The 15520-nt window shown below is 38.7% G+C and overlaps 1 protein-coding gene across 4 annotated transcripts in view; it reads left to right on the top strand.

Moving 5' to 3' along the window:
• LOC107653611 (protein phosphatase 1 regulatory subunit 29-like) overlaps positions 1–15520 on the top strand; it is a 136015-nt gene that overhangs the window by 93277 nt on the left and 27218 nt on the right. The window contains exon 3 of one of the 4 annotated variants that reach the window (XR_001630246.1): positions 9005–9130. The exons of the other annotated variants lie outside the window; for them this stretch is intronic. The gene's annotated coding sequence lies outside the window, so the exon portion shown is untranslated. Of the gene's footprint in view, positions 1–9004; positions 9131–15520 lie in introns of those variants that run through there. 4 annotated transcript variants of the gene reach the window in all.

Here is a 15520-nt window from a genome sequence, read left to right as displayed (position 1 = left end):
ATTACATGAAAAATGTATTTAGACACATGCCCACACTAATCATTTACAATGTGTGACAAATAGAAAAATCGAGCCGACACAACACAAGACTTCCAAAGATTGTCTCCAAGGAGAAGACACTTTGTAAAAAACATTATTAGTGTGAGAAAAGCTTCTCGTCCCACAGGAGAAAGGACAGACAGTGAAAACGAATGGATGTAGTTTGAATTCAGAATGATGTTTCCCATTGTGACATAATCCCATTGCTGTTGATGCCAGATCGGTTGTTGTCTTTGCAGTCCAATGCCTGGATGGAGATCAAACTAATTTGAGGTGAGCCGTTCTCAGAGCTTCCTGAATATAATGTCCTTTCAATGGAACACAAACCCAAAATAATCTAACAAAAAAAAAAAATAATAATAAAAAAAAAATAATAATAATGTTTTATGAATAAGTCACAGGCCTACAGGTGGCCCACAGATGACAGGGGAGTCATAACGTGATTTCTTTCTTGATCGTCATGAGGACTCAGATTGGCTGGGTGACAAATTTAATTTTTCACTTTCATTTTATGGCCGATCGGATATAAAAACTGGAAAAAAAAATGGCGGAGAATAGAAAACAGGAGTGTGGTTTGAGTCAAGGAATGTATTTTAGCGTATTGCTGTGTCCCCAGTGTTAATATATCACAATTAATATTAATGAACACACTGACTGCTTGGGCACATAGTGATGCGTTTATGGATAAACATATTACAGGAAGAGTTCACCCAAATATGAAAATTCACTAATTATTACTCCGCAATAATCTTGCCCTCCAATGAGCTGTTAACCGCAGCAACTGAATCATTGAGTCAGAGGAATGAATTAGAAAAAATATTTTATGTAATTATGAAGTGTTATGTATTGTTTCAATAATATAAAAAGTGTAGTTTAAAAATATTTTTTCTTTGTGAAATTCCAAATAAAAATATTTAAACAAATTTGAAGAACCAAGTCAGTCTGATTTGATTGAATAATTCAGATGGTTTTGGATCAACTGATTCATTGAAAAGATTCAAATCAAAACAATGATTAATTTACAAGTGACTATTTCTGTCACAAACTATGAATGTGATAAAGAGAGCTAGGGTTGATGTTAAGATTTTCACTGAATAATGGAATACATTTTTGCTCAAGTTGTATTTTATGTTACTTTTATGATGTTTTTATGTCTTTTTTTTAAGCTTGGTGGGCTCAGTCCCCATTCAGTATCATTGCATTGAAAAGAGCTGTCTGGACTCACCTGGACTGTGTTTTTGTGGGTAAACATATTAATTCAGTGTCATTTTAGAAAGAGCAGGAGGCTGTGAAATGCTCCATCGGAGTCGTCTGTCTGTTTAAGAAACACTAGCTAATGTGTTGGTCTCCAGTTCCGGTTGGTGATAGTGCTAAAACTCGCTTTTCAAAATTTGCTCTCTCCCCCCATCTGTGTTATGAACCAAATGCTCCATGAAATGTGTTAAAGGAAATATGAAGTACATTTGTTAAAATGGTATCTGTCACAATGCTAACTCGACTGTACACAGTATGTGGAGACAAGTCTGTCAGAAGATACAGGGTTCTGAGATTAAAATTTACCTCAGAAAATAGAAAAAGTCATTTTGTAATTCTAATAATGAACTAGCTAGCTTAGCTTCAATTAGTTAGCTATTCATATATATAGCTAGCCACTGTTTTGATGCTGTTTCACTCAGTAATGGAAGTAAAATAGGATGCAAAAGCAGCTTTGTGGTAATTTTAAACTGGAAGTGAGAGAACTGTTATTGTTTTTCTGAAGGTTATGATGCACGCTTAATATCTAACACCAAACGCTGAAATTGCCAGAGGGTTAGCGCGCGCTTAGCTAGCTCATTAGGCTGTGGAAGTCTTAGGCAGCTTACACCCAAACAGGCCCAGGCTTGGCTTTCATATAAACCGTTCCTTAGCATCCTTGCCTGAAGGCCTCCAAACATATTTCCTCTCTCCGAGTGTTGGGTGAAATGAGTTTTGGCGGGTAGATGCTGCGGTAATAACTCAAACATAGGTACAATCGGGATTTTCAGCAACGGGCTGTATATAGTCATTTCAGATGGTGGAAATGTGATGTGATAGAGAGAAAGAGGTAGTGATATACGGTGTTACGCTGTGGGTTTCAATGACATAGCAGTATCAAGAGCATATTGTAGCAAAAACATCCCCGAGCTACATTTTTCTCCTTTTTCTTTGTGGCCTGTTTCATATTGTACCCTGAACAAAACTACCTTGATTTCTTTTCTGAAATCTATATTTGTTCATTCGCATCCATGTTTGCTATTTTGCTAGATTTGCTTTAACAACCATTTAAGTTCCAGAGTAGCTAACTAAAAAAAAACTTGTAAAGGTAACTAGTAAAGGAGTTTGATGATATTCAGTTTGCAACTGCCAAACATGCACACTTATGTAGTCGATTTAACGACAGTGCATATTTACCAAAGTAGAATTACTTATAAAGATAATTAGTAATCTCTTTATCTGAGGATTTTACACTGTAGATTTAAGGAGAAACACCCAATCTGACTGATATGCTCAATTTGTTAGCTTGAGGATTAGTCGTTCTTGTTCAGTTTGCATCAGCAGTGTCAACAGTCTTTTTTTCCCCTTCAGAACAGGCTGTTTAACAAAAGCTATTGTGATAATGAAAACAACATTGGCTAACAAGAAGGATGAACAGTACATATCTTTGGGGAAGTCGTGGCATAATGGTTAGAGAGTCGGACTCGTAACCCAAAGGTTGTGGGTTCGAGTCTCGTACCGGCAGGAATTGTAGGTGGGGGGAGTGAATGTACAGTGCTCTCTCCCACCTTCAATACCACGACTGAGGTGCCCTTGAGCAAGGCACCGAACCCCCAACTGCTCCCCGGGCACCGCAGCATAAATGGCTGCCCACTGCTCCGGGTGTGTGTTCACGGTGTGTGTGTGTTCACTGCTGTGTGTGTGCACTAAGGAAATGCAAAATGCAGAGCACTAATTCCTAGTATGGGTAACCATACTTGGCCACATGTCATGTCACGTTTTTTTTTTTTATATATATATTTCTTCAATGCTAGCAAATCAGCTCTGCCTATATGCATTTCTCATTCCAGAATTTTCCTTTGATTAATCGGACATCTCTTTGTTGGTGGAATGGTTTGGAGTGGACACCGTCTAATTTGAATGGAAAGTGGCCTATTTTGTACCCAAACAGCAGAGCGTATCTATTAACGTGCATTTCAAAGGCTTTTGTACTCTTCGGTTCATTGTTGTCCGTAGTTGTTAGCTTGGAGCATCTCTGCTCCAATTTCGCCAAGATACACTGGGATTGAAAGCAGAGTGAAACTACAGAGCATCAACAATTTAGGAAATGCTGAGTTTTATGCAAATGAGAGATTGGTACTAGCAAATCACTGTGAGCTCAAGGTAATCACATTTTTACTTACTGCTTGATTTTGTTTTTATAGCTTTATTGCTATATTGTTTCAAATGGGTTTTGCAAATGGGTTTTTAGCTGCTCTGTGGCTAGGTTAGCTAAACTGTTTTCATTTTTTTCTATTGTGATGAATTTATTGACCGTTTATTGAAAGAAGTCATAAATCATACTTAAATCAACCACTATTGTATTGGTTTTACACATTTGTACACATTTTCTGTTAATATTTAGGACTGGGTGATATAGCAGTAATAATATACCAATAGGTAATTGCCAATATACCATTGTTTATTCCAATTAATTGCTTTAAATAATACGTTTTCAAAACGTTGTCCCCTATCTTTTTTTATTTACTAGCAAACATATTTTAATTAAACATATTAATATATTAATAATTCTTTCAGAAACAGTGAACATTTTCAAGTGATGATGAAAGTGAAAATTTATCAGACAATTTAAAATGATTCACGGAAATAAACTGAAAAACTAATTTGACATCTAAAAACTTCGCTCCTGAAGTTTAAAGGGGTGGTTGATTGCGATTTCACCCCTCGGGAAAAGGCAGCAAAGGGGGTGAGGCCATGCTGCGCTGCTTTAGAGAAGAGGAAGAGAAATCTAGGGGTGCACGTAAAAATCTATTCATATATGAATCACGATTCTGTCATTCTCAAGTTTCAAAATCAATGTCCTAAAGCAGCGGTTCTTAATACTGTTCCACGCGTCCCCCTGCTCTGCACACGCTCCGCATCTCTCTCTCTCTCTCTCATTCAACTCAGCTCCAACAATGAACTTTTCCAATTATACACTTATTTTCACATAGCTATGAGAAGCGTTAAACATGGACGTGCAGTTGCCATACTGTATTAAAGCTTTAATCAGGATAAAACCATATATTAAAAGCTAACATAAGCAGTAGCATTTACAAATAACAGCATATATAAAAGTATGAGACAACAACAAACAAAAAAACATAGGCCTACCATTAAAAGCCATGCTTGCACAGGTTCTGCACGATCCTTTTCAATAGTATTCTCTGCTTCTCAATCGGGCTCAAACAGATAAGCGATATTAACGACGCCATTGTTTACAATATAACCGGAGCAAATGCTGCTGAGGTGAGGGGCGGGACGATTAGACGGCGCACTAGAGGCGGTTTAGCCAATCACAACACACTGGGCTAGCTAACCAATCAGAGCCCATCGCCTATTTCTGAAGGTGGGGCTTCATAAAAACAGGAAAAGATCAGCCCGTTTCTCAGAGAAGGGACAGAGCGGTGTGGAATAAAGGTTAATTATGTGAAAAATAATGCGTTTTTTTTTATTTAAACGCAGAATTAACACGTTAGACTGCACCCCATAAACACAATAAAGCCTAGGAAAAAAACAGTGAAGCACCCCTTTAAATCTGAGATATGATTACCAAATAAACAGTGAATTAAAATCATAATGAATATTTTGTGAATATATCACCCAACCCTATTTGTCATATTTTTTTCCACTCAGTGTAGCTTCTCTTTTCTTTCTTGCAATCTAATTTCCTCTCATGGCACAATTGTAGCTACTAGCACCTACTGTAGTAGTGTTGATCACTACGTACACTTCTCTCCATCTGTCAGGCTTGTCTGTAGCCATATCTGCATCGTAGAGATGAACTAATGTTGTTAATTTCGGGTGCTTATAACTCCCTCTGAGTTTGTAGAGAGATATGTGAATCACTCGGCTATTCTCGTCCTGTTTCTGCTGCCATCAGCAACAATAACAGCAAGGAAATCCCATTAATCCCTCTTTCAGATACAAGCCTGACAATCAAAGTGTGTTCTGAATGAATATAGTCAGGGTATGGAGGTGAATGTGAGTTTTTGTCACCTTGACACAATCTAAAAGGAGACCTGAGATTCCGCAACATCTGAGTTGTTTTGTAGCATATATGCCTTGTGATATTGCAACAAATCCTTTTTTTTCTGTCCGTAGCCTGCTGGTTCATTCCATTATAAACATTAAGGGCACTGTAAGGATCCATCTCAGGATTGATGAGATGCTGCTGGCAGTTTTTAAGATCTCACACTAGGGGTGTGCATCAGAGCGATTCAATGGTGAATCACATTAGAGTCCATAGAAACTAGTCCATCTTTCTAATCTGTGCCATTGCATCCTTTGAGTGTCATTATGCACATTTATGGAAGCATTTTTTGTTTTGCTTTGTTTGGGTTTTCTTTTTTTTTTTCTTTTTTTTTCTTTTTTTTTTTACTGTGGTTGAGATGAGATGTTTGTCATTCATTCAGGAGTCGTTGTTTACAAAGGTTGCGTAAACCAGTGGCTCAATGAGATGATGATGAAGTTCAGATAAGAAGTTATGAGTCAAAGTTTTGGAACGAAGCTAAACTTTGAAAGATGAAAGTGATACATAAAGTCAAGTGATCATGGCACACTACAAAGTCAAACAGTTTTGTTAGCGACAGTTTTGACCATTTTTTCACCCCATGCTGAGACTTACTTGCTAAAAACCCCAGATTTGAGAGTCCTCAAAACCAGAGTAAGACTTCCCTGCTGATTATGAAGTGGAGTGCAACTCAGAGGGTGACTGAGGCACCTAGCATGGGTACTTGCAGGCCAGGGACCATGGACAATCAATCAGTGCTCAAATAATTTATCAGAAACAGTGACCTACTTTGGTGAAGTTCAAGACTACCACACGCTGAACTCAGCATCAGCAGGAGAGCATTACAAATGTAGGTTATTTTGAGAGCATGTTGCGCTTGGAGCTCCTAGTGATGACCATTTTTGGCCTTCAAATGGGACATCAAGGCTTAAAGGTACCTTACAGGTATCAAGTAAAGTTGTAAGAGAAGTTGCTTGCTCAGTGACTTGTTAAGAAGGATGACTAAGGTTATATACAAAGTAAGGGCCTAGTGTGGCCCTCTGGCCTAAGTCCTGCAATTTAATGTAGGAGAGGAATGGCCAGAGGTTTTCAAAACAGTTGCAAAGAGCATCACCAACACTCAAGTTGTATAGCAATCATCATTATAAAAGTGATTTACGTTAGCATGACAAATAAGAAAAATCCAGTACAGAAATTCTTGCCCTTATCCCATTGAGGGAGTGAAATTGAATGTGCTTACGGTCTTGGTAATATTGCACACAACTTGAATACATAAATTAGTAATATGTATATAAATCGGCTCTGATTTTACAAGGTTTCATAGAGAAACGCTTGCTTTGGCTATTAAAAAATATCTATATAAAAGATATTTCCATACTATGAGCAAAATGTGTTTTTGGGTCTCATCTGTTCTGAGGAGGAGTGTTACTTACTGGAGAATTGAAGGCGGCCGAGAGCAAGATATGTATTATAATACAGCATAAGGGGATCCTGTAGTACAGGGGAAAGGTTTGTGACTGAATCCGTTCGGAGCCGGCTCCACAGGTGATGTGTCTGCCCTTGAGCCAAGTACATGGAAATGAGGCAGGTACTTCTCCACAAACCGTCAGTCTCCAGCTTCATGTGTGATTTGTTGAGTGGTAAGGCACAGAGCAAAAAGGCCTATAATACCTAGAGAACGATGATTGTTAGCATTCCCATTCATCTTAATGGCACACACGCAGTCTCAATCTCTTCTCTAGGGTCTGTCCAGAGCTGTGATGTGAATGATACTTTATTTAACTCTTTAAAAGGCACTAAAATGGGCACTGGTAAAACAATACAATACTATACTATACTATACACTGTCAGAAAAAAGTACAAAAATTGTACTTTTCAGGGTATAACAGTTTGTCACTGGGACAGGGTAGAGACAACTTTGTACTTTATCTACCCCTAAAAGGTGTGTATTAGTACCTTAGTGTAGTAATAAGGTGTACGTGTAAGGTATAAATATTAACCATTTAGGGATAAATAAGTTACAAAGTTGTCCCTTGAAGAGTACTGTCCCAATGACTGTACAAAGGAGGTACAATGTTTAGTTTTTTTTTGAAGATACATTTTTTTTTGTATTCAAATAATATGAATGTTTCTTTGCAAAAAAATTATTTAATCTGAGTAAACAGATGATTTTCCAAAAGCAGGGCCTAACCTTGACACCTTGGCAAAGGTATGTAGAGGAGGGAAAAACTTGGAATAATGAGGGTCAAGGTGAGATGTAGTGCAGCAGCTGAAAGGGGCAGTAGTCCTTGAGGTGCTTCAGCATTGTATTGAAGTAGTGCAGAAGACTTTGGTCCAGGTAGGGTGTCTCCTGGTGGTATCGGCATGACCCCCCCCCCAGCCCCTGTTTTGGAGCCTGAGATATAGGGTTTCCTAAGGGCCAGTAAGGTGTATGTCAGCCCAGCATATCATCCTGGCATTTTTCCCAACTCTGGGGTGCACCTTGGATTTAAGGGACACAGTGCATGAAAAGGGTCAAATCTGGTAATATCTGGCCATGATAAACTGCAGTGTAATTTCCAGTTTTTCCGGATGTATGTGGAACATACAAGTTACATAGAAGAGTACAATTCCCACATACTTGGTGTACACGGACATAACAGTAATCCATGAAGTTTCATGGACATAAACAGCTGAAACGCTGCTGGTTGTGGGGACTGGTGACTGTCAGGTGTGAAGACCTTTTCCGGCAGTTAAGGTGCTTGCTGTGTTCTCAGGTGGAGGGAGGGGGTGAGCCAGGGAAGTTTCACAAAATAGTCTTAATATTATTGAACTCAAATATAGCTAGCCTTATTATTTTTGACACAGCCATTAGAGAACACGTCTATGTATGATTTATAATTTGAAGGCATTCTCTCTCCCAAGTTTCATTCTTCTTTTCATATTATTTTGCAGAAATTAAGACCTTGTCCTATAGGCTACTGGTGTATGGGGAGTGGTTTCTCTAGCAGTATCTCTACCAATAGTGATTAAAGCCCCTCAAAAAGTTAGTGTGTTATTAGGTTTGATTTGTATCTTCTCCTGGGCAATAACAGTGGAGCTGTTCAAAACAGACAGACAAAGAGACAGACAAACACACTCACACTTTTGTGTTTGAACTGATCTCCCGTCACACTTCTTGAGGACACCAACAGCTACAGACTGAAACATTTATAAGCTTGCACAGTTCTGTGAAGAATCAACATCATGCACAAACCACGTAAGACTGATTATTTATATTGTGTAAAATTAATGTATTTATAGTCATAACTATATTTATACTGTACTTTTTCTCAGATAATGTTTCCTCTTTTCCACAGTATCCTACACACAAGACTGGGTCAACTCATCTTCAAAGATTATAAATGGCAACATAAGTACAGAAAGTTGTTGCAATGTTTTATTATCCATTTTTGTATTGTTTTACCTATCTAATTACATATTTTCCTTTACTAAACAAATTTTACTAAACAAGATTAATGATGACACTATGAGGAAGAAGTTTTCATAGTTTCATTACGGAAAAGCCCAGCTGAAACTCTCAATCAAGGTTGTGGAATAAAGGCCAAAGAGAGACAAAGTTTAGAAATTTACATGATGTAACTTTTACACAATTAGCCTGTTGTGATTATTGTTAGTGGTTATATTACTGTTGTTCTGCAGTTGCTGGAGATGGTGTCAACAGAGACAAACACAGAAAGAGCATTGTGGAGGACCGAAATGGTGGAGCTCAATGTGAGATGAGGAAGATGTTGTTGATATGGATGCACACAGGATCTACAGTGAGGAATGGAGTCTGCTGGGACACTTCAGTTCATGTGTTATTTACTGCATTTGTTTGAAATCTTTCATTCAAAGTAGATGTTGTATTTTTAAAAGTTGTTTTCTGTTGAAATTTCCAAATTTTGCTATTTTCCAATAATAAAGACAATCAATCAATTGTTGGTTAAACTATATTTTTTCAATCTGCCCACTTGGTCTGCAACCAATCATATCATTCACCTGTAAGGGTTTTGTGAGGGATATTTTCTAAATGTAACCAATAAAGTCACTTTTCTGTAAGAGTTTTGGGTGGGATAAATCACAAGTTTACCAATGAAATTACTTTTAAGGAAAGCCTTTGTACTCAGTGGCCCAATAGCTGTGTGGTTTAGGGGTGAGTTTAGTTTCAAAGCAACCAATCCAGTTTAACATGAATGACCAAAAGGGAAGGGCACAGTGGCACAAAGGTGCAAATGTTCCCTGAAACTTGCCATGTTCTTTGTTCTTGCCATGGCAACAAATGGCTGTTGCACGGAAGAATACCTCCGTAGCATACATCCGAATTGGTACATTACCCGTGGTATTTCCCGTATCTGGTCCATAATACTCCTGGATTTGTCGGCAATTCTGCGGTGTAGTTTACTGGTCCATATACACCTCTTTTCATGCAGCGCTGATTCAAGGCAAGGTGGGTCACTCTGTCACAACACTAAGACTTGTAGTCAGACAAGTCGAAAAGACCCTTATGAGGGTGTAGAAGTTGCTGTTAGGGACGGATAGGCAGCACTCAGTCTCCCTGCATGCCAAGCTTCACACAGTTGCTCACTCTTTCGGTCATGTCCTGATTGCAGGGGATGATGTATGTTCACTTTTGGGATGATGACCAACTTCCCCACTAGTAACAAACTTCCCCAGGTTATTCTCCATTTCCTAGTCATCAGTCTTCCTTCCTTCATGTACCCTTCTCTCTCTTTTTTCACTTGCATCCGCTGCCTCCCTGATGCGAGTATCACTGTGGGGTTTCCCAAGAGCGGTGATTAAGTCTGAAGGATGTTATCAGCCCAGTTCATGAAAACCTCACGCTGTGTGCTTCGTTTTATAGATGACACTGTGAGTGATTTTAAGAGAGGACCCTCGGATGGGCAAGTGACTGGTACTACGGTAGGATGCTCGAAAAGATACGTCAGGTGGAGATGAATGGTGCTCAGTGGGGTCTGACTCACAGCCCCGCTTCTCATCCGTCCTCTCATACGCCTAGTGATTGAGCCACGCCGACATGGCCCAAAGCTCGTGTTGAAACTGAGTCACTCACCAGGATTTTGGAGGTCATGATTCAAAGGTGAGAGAGCAAATGAGAAAGAAAGGGAAAAGTAGACAGGAAAAACAGACGCATTACAACCTGCTGTGAAACGGAGAAATTAATCTTTCAGTGACTCGTAGGTTGAGGACAAGACTGCAGCATAATGACTTAGAATAAAATTGAGACATGTACAAGGACTCGAGATGTCGTCAGCCCAGCATGCTTCCATTATTCCCATATTGCCTGTGAATGAAAAACAACTCTTTTTCAAGCCTTTGGATTCCCAGTACAGTAGATAGTACACATGTTCTGTACACTAGCATACTGAAGCCACTTAGGTCAGTGAAATCCCATTGGGCCCCATATATGAACAATGGAAGTACTAGCTCAAGTAGTAGGTGTCACAACTGAGACACTGGAGAAAAGTGTAAGGGTGAAGCCATGTTCACACTGACAGCAATGAAGTCGCTGGAGCTTGTCGAGTGTCTGCTCTTGTAGGCTTTTCTACTCTACTCCTTTATCCAACTGTATCTGGCAGCAGATAACAGTTTGCACTCCATTGGTGGTTGCTGCTCAAGGTTAACCCTGCCCTACTCTGTTGCCCTGCTAACAGTTGTTTGAGTTACCGGAAACTGGTGACTCTTATTGAAAACTAAGGACCTCAGTTGGACCTTCAGGTCTGGATCAACAGTCTTGCTAACGTTAGCCATTTGCTACAGGGTTGTCCGTTCGTCTACTAACTTTGCTAAATATCTGTTGAATGTGGCTGAATTTTCTTCATAACGAATATGAAACCTCCTAATATTTATTGCCCCATCAGTTTTTTTTTATCGATTTTTATGCATGTATTGCACCAACATTTGGATTTAACCAAACTTGTACTGAACTTTACTTAGTGTTTTTTTTTTTTTTTTTTTAGTGTTGTAAAACACTTACCTACTTAGGTACAACTTCTTTCCAGTTTCTGTGCATGATTACAACCTTGTTTTTATAATTCACCATTTTGTTCAACCATGAAAGGCCTGGCAGCTGCCGCTTTATATATTCAACATTTTGTATAATGACAGCATATAGAAGCACGGGAATGTCCCTTCACTTCAGCCCGTCATTACAGTGTCCTTCATCAAGGGATTTTTCTTCTTGCATTCTTGGAAACTGTTTTTGACACTAAACCATGATATGTCCTAGTTGTGGTAATTTTAGCTTTAGTGAGTGCTAGGATGGCAGGTTCCCTGGAACTGTTGGACTAAACACTTGTGGTGATAGGGCACTACACGTTTTGGCAGCATCTCTAAATTTCCCTGAGGTTGACTTGCCAATCTTTTTATTACTCTCTTCCAACTCCCAGTGCCTAGCCTTTTTTGTTATTTATAGAGCAGTCGAGAGGTCTCATTGGAAAAAAAGATCACAAATGGATTACTGCTTTTTTCTACACTACAAGTTTTTTTTGCTGACTTTGGTAGACTTCTGGGTATTTTTCTTCTCTCTTTTCTTTCTTTTCTTTTCTTTTCTTTTCTTTTCTTTTCGATATAGCTATGTACTAAACAGTTTTAGCAGTACATAGCAGATTCTGTAAGTTGCAAAATAATGCAAATCTTTGGGGAATCAGGAAACTACGAGGAAAATATTAATTAATTTTAATTATTCACTTTTATTAAGAACACCTTCACATCTCAGCATTCAGTTTTATTGATTTGCCGTTTGATGACAGCAGGTTTAATTAAAAGAGATTCCGAAATGCCAACAAGCCTTAAGGAGCCAAGAAAAGCTCTCCAGAAAAGCCCATCATCTCTGCAGTACTGCAAGATGTAGAGAGAATGTAGGACAAAAAAAGTAACAAAATAGAAGTTCCACCAAACATAGAGAAACCCTCCTCTGTTTCTCTCTGCCATTTGAGAAGGATAGATGAATTACTTATATGGGTTGCGTCTGTGTTTGCACAATATTGTCCCTAAAAGCATTTTGGCTACATTATAGTATGTAGATTTAGATGAATGTCTTTTATAAATGGTTCCAGATTTGAGTAGAGTATTAAGGCCCATTATGTGGTCTTCAGTGAAAAGAAACATTATCTACCAGGGCCCCTAATAAGCTGATCCTGCTCTTTTAAGCAGATAATACCAACTGTATCAAATCTAAGACTTGAATATTATTGGGAAATAATATGCATGAAATATTATCAGTCATTTTCTGTCTTGATGGACTGAAATCCACAGATTTTTAAGGATTAGATGATGATTAGATTTTTGTATAGCTGCATGATGCAAACGGGATTCTACTGTATAAAGATTGCATTAAGATGGCCGACCAATATATTGTTCAGGCAGCTGCTTTGAGGAAGCTGAGGGTTTGAGGTCTCTAAGAGAAGGTGGTCCAGGGCAGAACAGACATGGGCCAAAGGGTCACGGTTTTGCACAAAGCCAGATAGAGTTGCCATGCGCATTTATATGGCAGAATTTTAAGTACTAGTTGGAAGCTTAGAACCTTATTGTGTGTTCAGTGATGTGTTTAAGTAATTCTTTGTTATATATCCTGTCATTTTTACTTTGAATCACCATTGTCTTCATTGATACCCTTTATATTTCTCCTACCATTTGCATCGTGGCACTTTTAGCAGCTTGTGATTAGCAGTCTTTCTCTTCCCTCTTGCTTTTCCTCAGTGCCTGCAGTCACAGTCATTGTTCTGTTTTGAGAGCAGCAGGGTAACTCTCAATCCATTTCCTACACCATCCCAGCACAACAGATGAAATGAAGGCCTAAGCTACTACTGTACACCTTTTGTTTTTGAAGTTTGCCTTAGAAGCAAGCATACAGATCTCGTTCCTGGCGATTCATACTGCAAACCAAATCTCCAGGTAACCCTAAAGCTAGAGTAGACAAGCAGTTTCTAAAACTACCTAACAAAAAATGTGTAGCACAGATGGTACAAAGTCAGGTAGACGACTCAAAGGAAAAGGTAAAAAATGAATTGATAGGGAAAAAAAGTGGATGCCCACCTGTCACATGACATGTGCGACGGTGCACCCTAGAGTGGCACTTTGAAATGTCAACACCTGCCGATTAAAACGCCAGGAGAGGAACAGAAAGCAAGAACAAGTGTGGCAGAGGAAAGTAAAAGAAAGATTCTGAATAATGCAGACTAGAGTATGCGGGTCGGAAATAACAAACTCGGTTTGAAATGTCAAGTGCCAAAATGTGAGCAAGAAGGCCCACTGCTCCTTCACCTAGGGTGTAGCACTGTCACTTTTCTGGGATGCTGAAGGAGAAGGGTTGTCTTTCTCGGGAATGGTTGCTTTGAGCAAGGTATAAATCCTGCTGGCACAATGAAAGCGGGACTCAGCACTGCACCAGAACTTAGCAAGCAACCTGGCCCGTTTTCACTGTAGGGTTTTATTGCTTTTTGTTTTCACATGCTAACTGGAGTGGTGGCCTGATCCAGTTGACTTGTTCGTGCCATTTTTAAAGTCAGCATGAAATAAAATTGACCCAATTTAGTTTCTTAATTGGTACCTAGTCATGGAAACGATTCATTGATGCATGTTATTTCAATTAATAACAATGTTTATAATCTCAAAATGTGCAAATGTTCTTTCTAAAGTGATTTTCCTTTTTCCAGTGGCGTCGCTTAGCCCAAGTGGACCATTTGATAATGTTGACTGATAGCCAAATAGCTGTAGTCTTGTCTGTAACAAACTCACAGTACCTGAAGAGAACAAACTAGCTGTTGGCATTCCAATTCATCTTAGTTTCAGTTGCTCAGTTAGCAAATGTTCCCCTTGAAGTTAACAACTTGAAAGCTGCCATATTTGCTCATTTTTGGGGGCTAATCATTTCATAAATAAATGTTCCCTCTCAGAATCCACTTAGTCCATCCACTGTAAGTCTTCCTGCCTCCAATTTCACCTTCACGCTTTATTGTCCATGAAAGAGCAATCTAGTTTCTATCTAGTTTCTAGTTTCAATCTAGCAATCTAGAGAGGGTGAAGGATGAAGTTCATCCAGGTTTCACATGAAATACCTTTGCAAGATAAAGCTCAGTATGGATAGATACAAATCTCTCTTGAAGAGACTGACGCCATGAAGCTTGAAACCTCTCCTCGAGTTTTCAGTCACACTTGTTGTGTTCCCCATGCAAAAAGTGCTCTCAACTGAAGATGCCACTACAGGTGCTTTTTACCTCAAAATGTCAACAAAAATACCTCTTCTGCCTAAACCGAGTGATTGAGTGTAGGTATAGAAAGTGGGTGAATGAATATTAGCACAAAAATGTTAGAGATAAAAAGGAAAGCGTTTATAAAAGAAAAAGAAGTGGCTGTTTTTTTTTGTGTACCAAAGATATTGATATTTTTTGTACATATCTCTGCTAGTGTTTAGTCTGACAGCGTTTTTCCTCAAAATCCATTATACACCATCAGGCAAAACCTTTCAGTAAACAGCAGCCTGTCTTTCCCAAGCAGAGTACTGCGAAAATTCAGCTTTTGCAGCAGACAGATAAAGCATTTGTGTACCGGAACAAGGCTGTCCACGTTATTTGTGAATTAGAATCATTTATTACTGTGAAGTTTTCATACGACAGCCACTAAAATGACCAACATTTTTCTGAAAAATATTTACTCGAATCAGTACTACTGGTATTTTTTTTTAATGATTATATTTGTCTTCCTTCATAATTCAACCTCACTACTTTAGACTGGCTTTTCTTCATTCCAAAGCTGTTTGACTTTATAATGACATTATTTTTCTGTTATTGTAGTTACGAAACTTTATGTATGCTTTGAAGAATGGAAAACTTAAGCTAGTACTATTTTTTTTTTTTAGTTGTACACCGCTAGGACATTTAGCTTTCTCACTTTGAGATCACATTATGTACAGCGACACCTGTACCGCAGGGACATTTTAAAGTCTGTCTTTTTTTGCCTGTCTGTGGTTCAGTCAGTCGTTTTGTGGTCTAGCTTTCTGTCTGTTGTTCCCTATGGCATTCTGTATATCTAAATAAGTGTACTTGTTAAAGGGTTAGTTCACCCAAAAAATTCTGTCATTAATTACTCACCCTCGTGTTGTTCCAAACCCGTAAGACCTTCGTTCATCTTCGGAACACAATTTAAGATATTTTGGAT

Source organism: Sinocyclocheilus anshuiensis, unplaced genomic scaffold (genome assembly GCF_001515605.1).
Source record: "Sinocyclocheilus anshuiensis isolate Anshui unplaced genomic scaffold, SAMN03320099.WGS_v1.1 scaffold1079, whole genome shotgun sequence".
Taxonomy (NCBI): domain Eukaryota; kingdom Metazoa; phylum Chordata; class Actinopteri; order Cypriniformes; family Cyprinidae; genus Sinocyclocheilus; species Sinocyclocheilus anshuiensis.
This window is presented reverse-complemented; position numbering and strand designations above follow the sequence as displayed.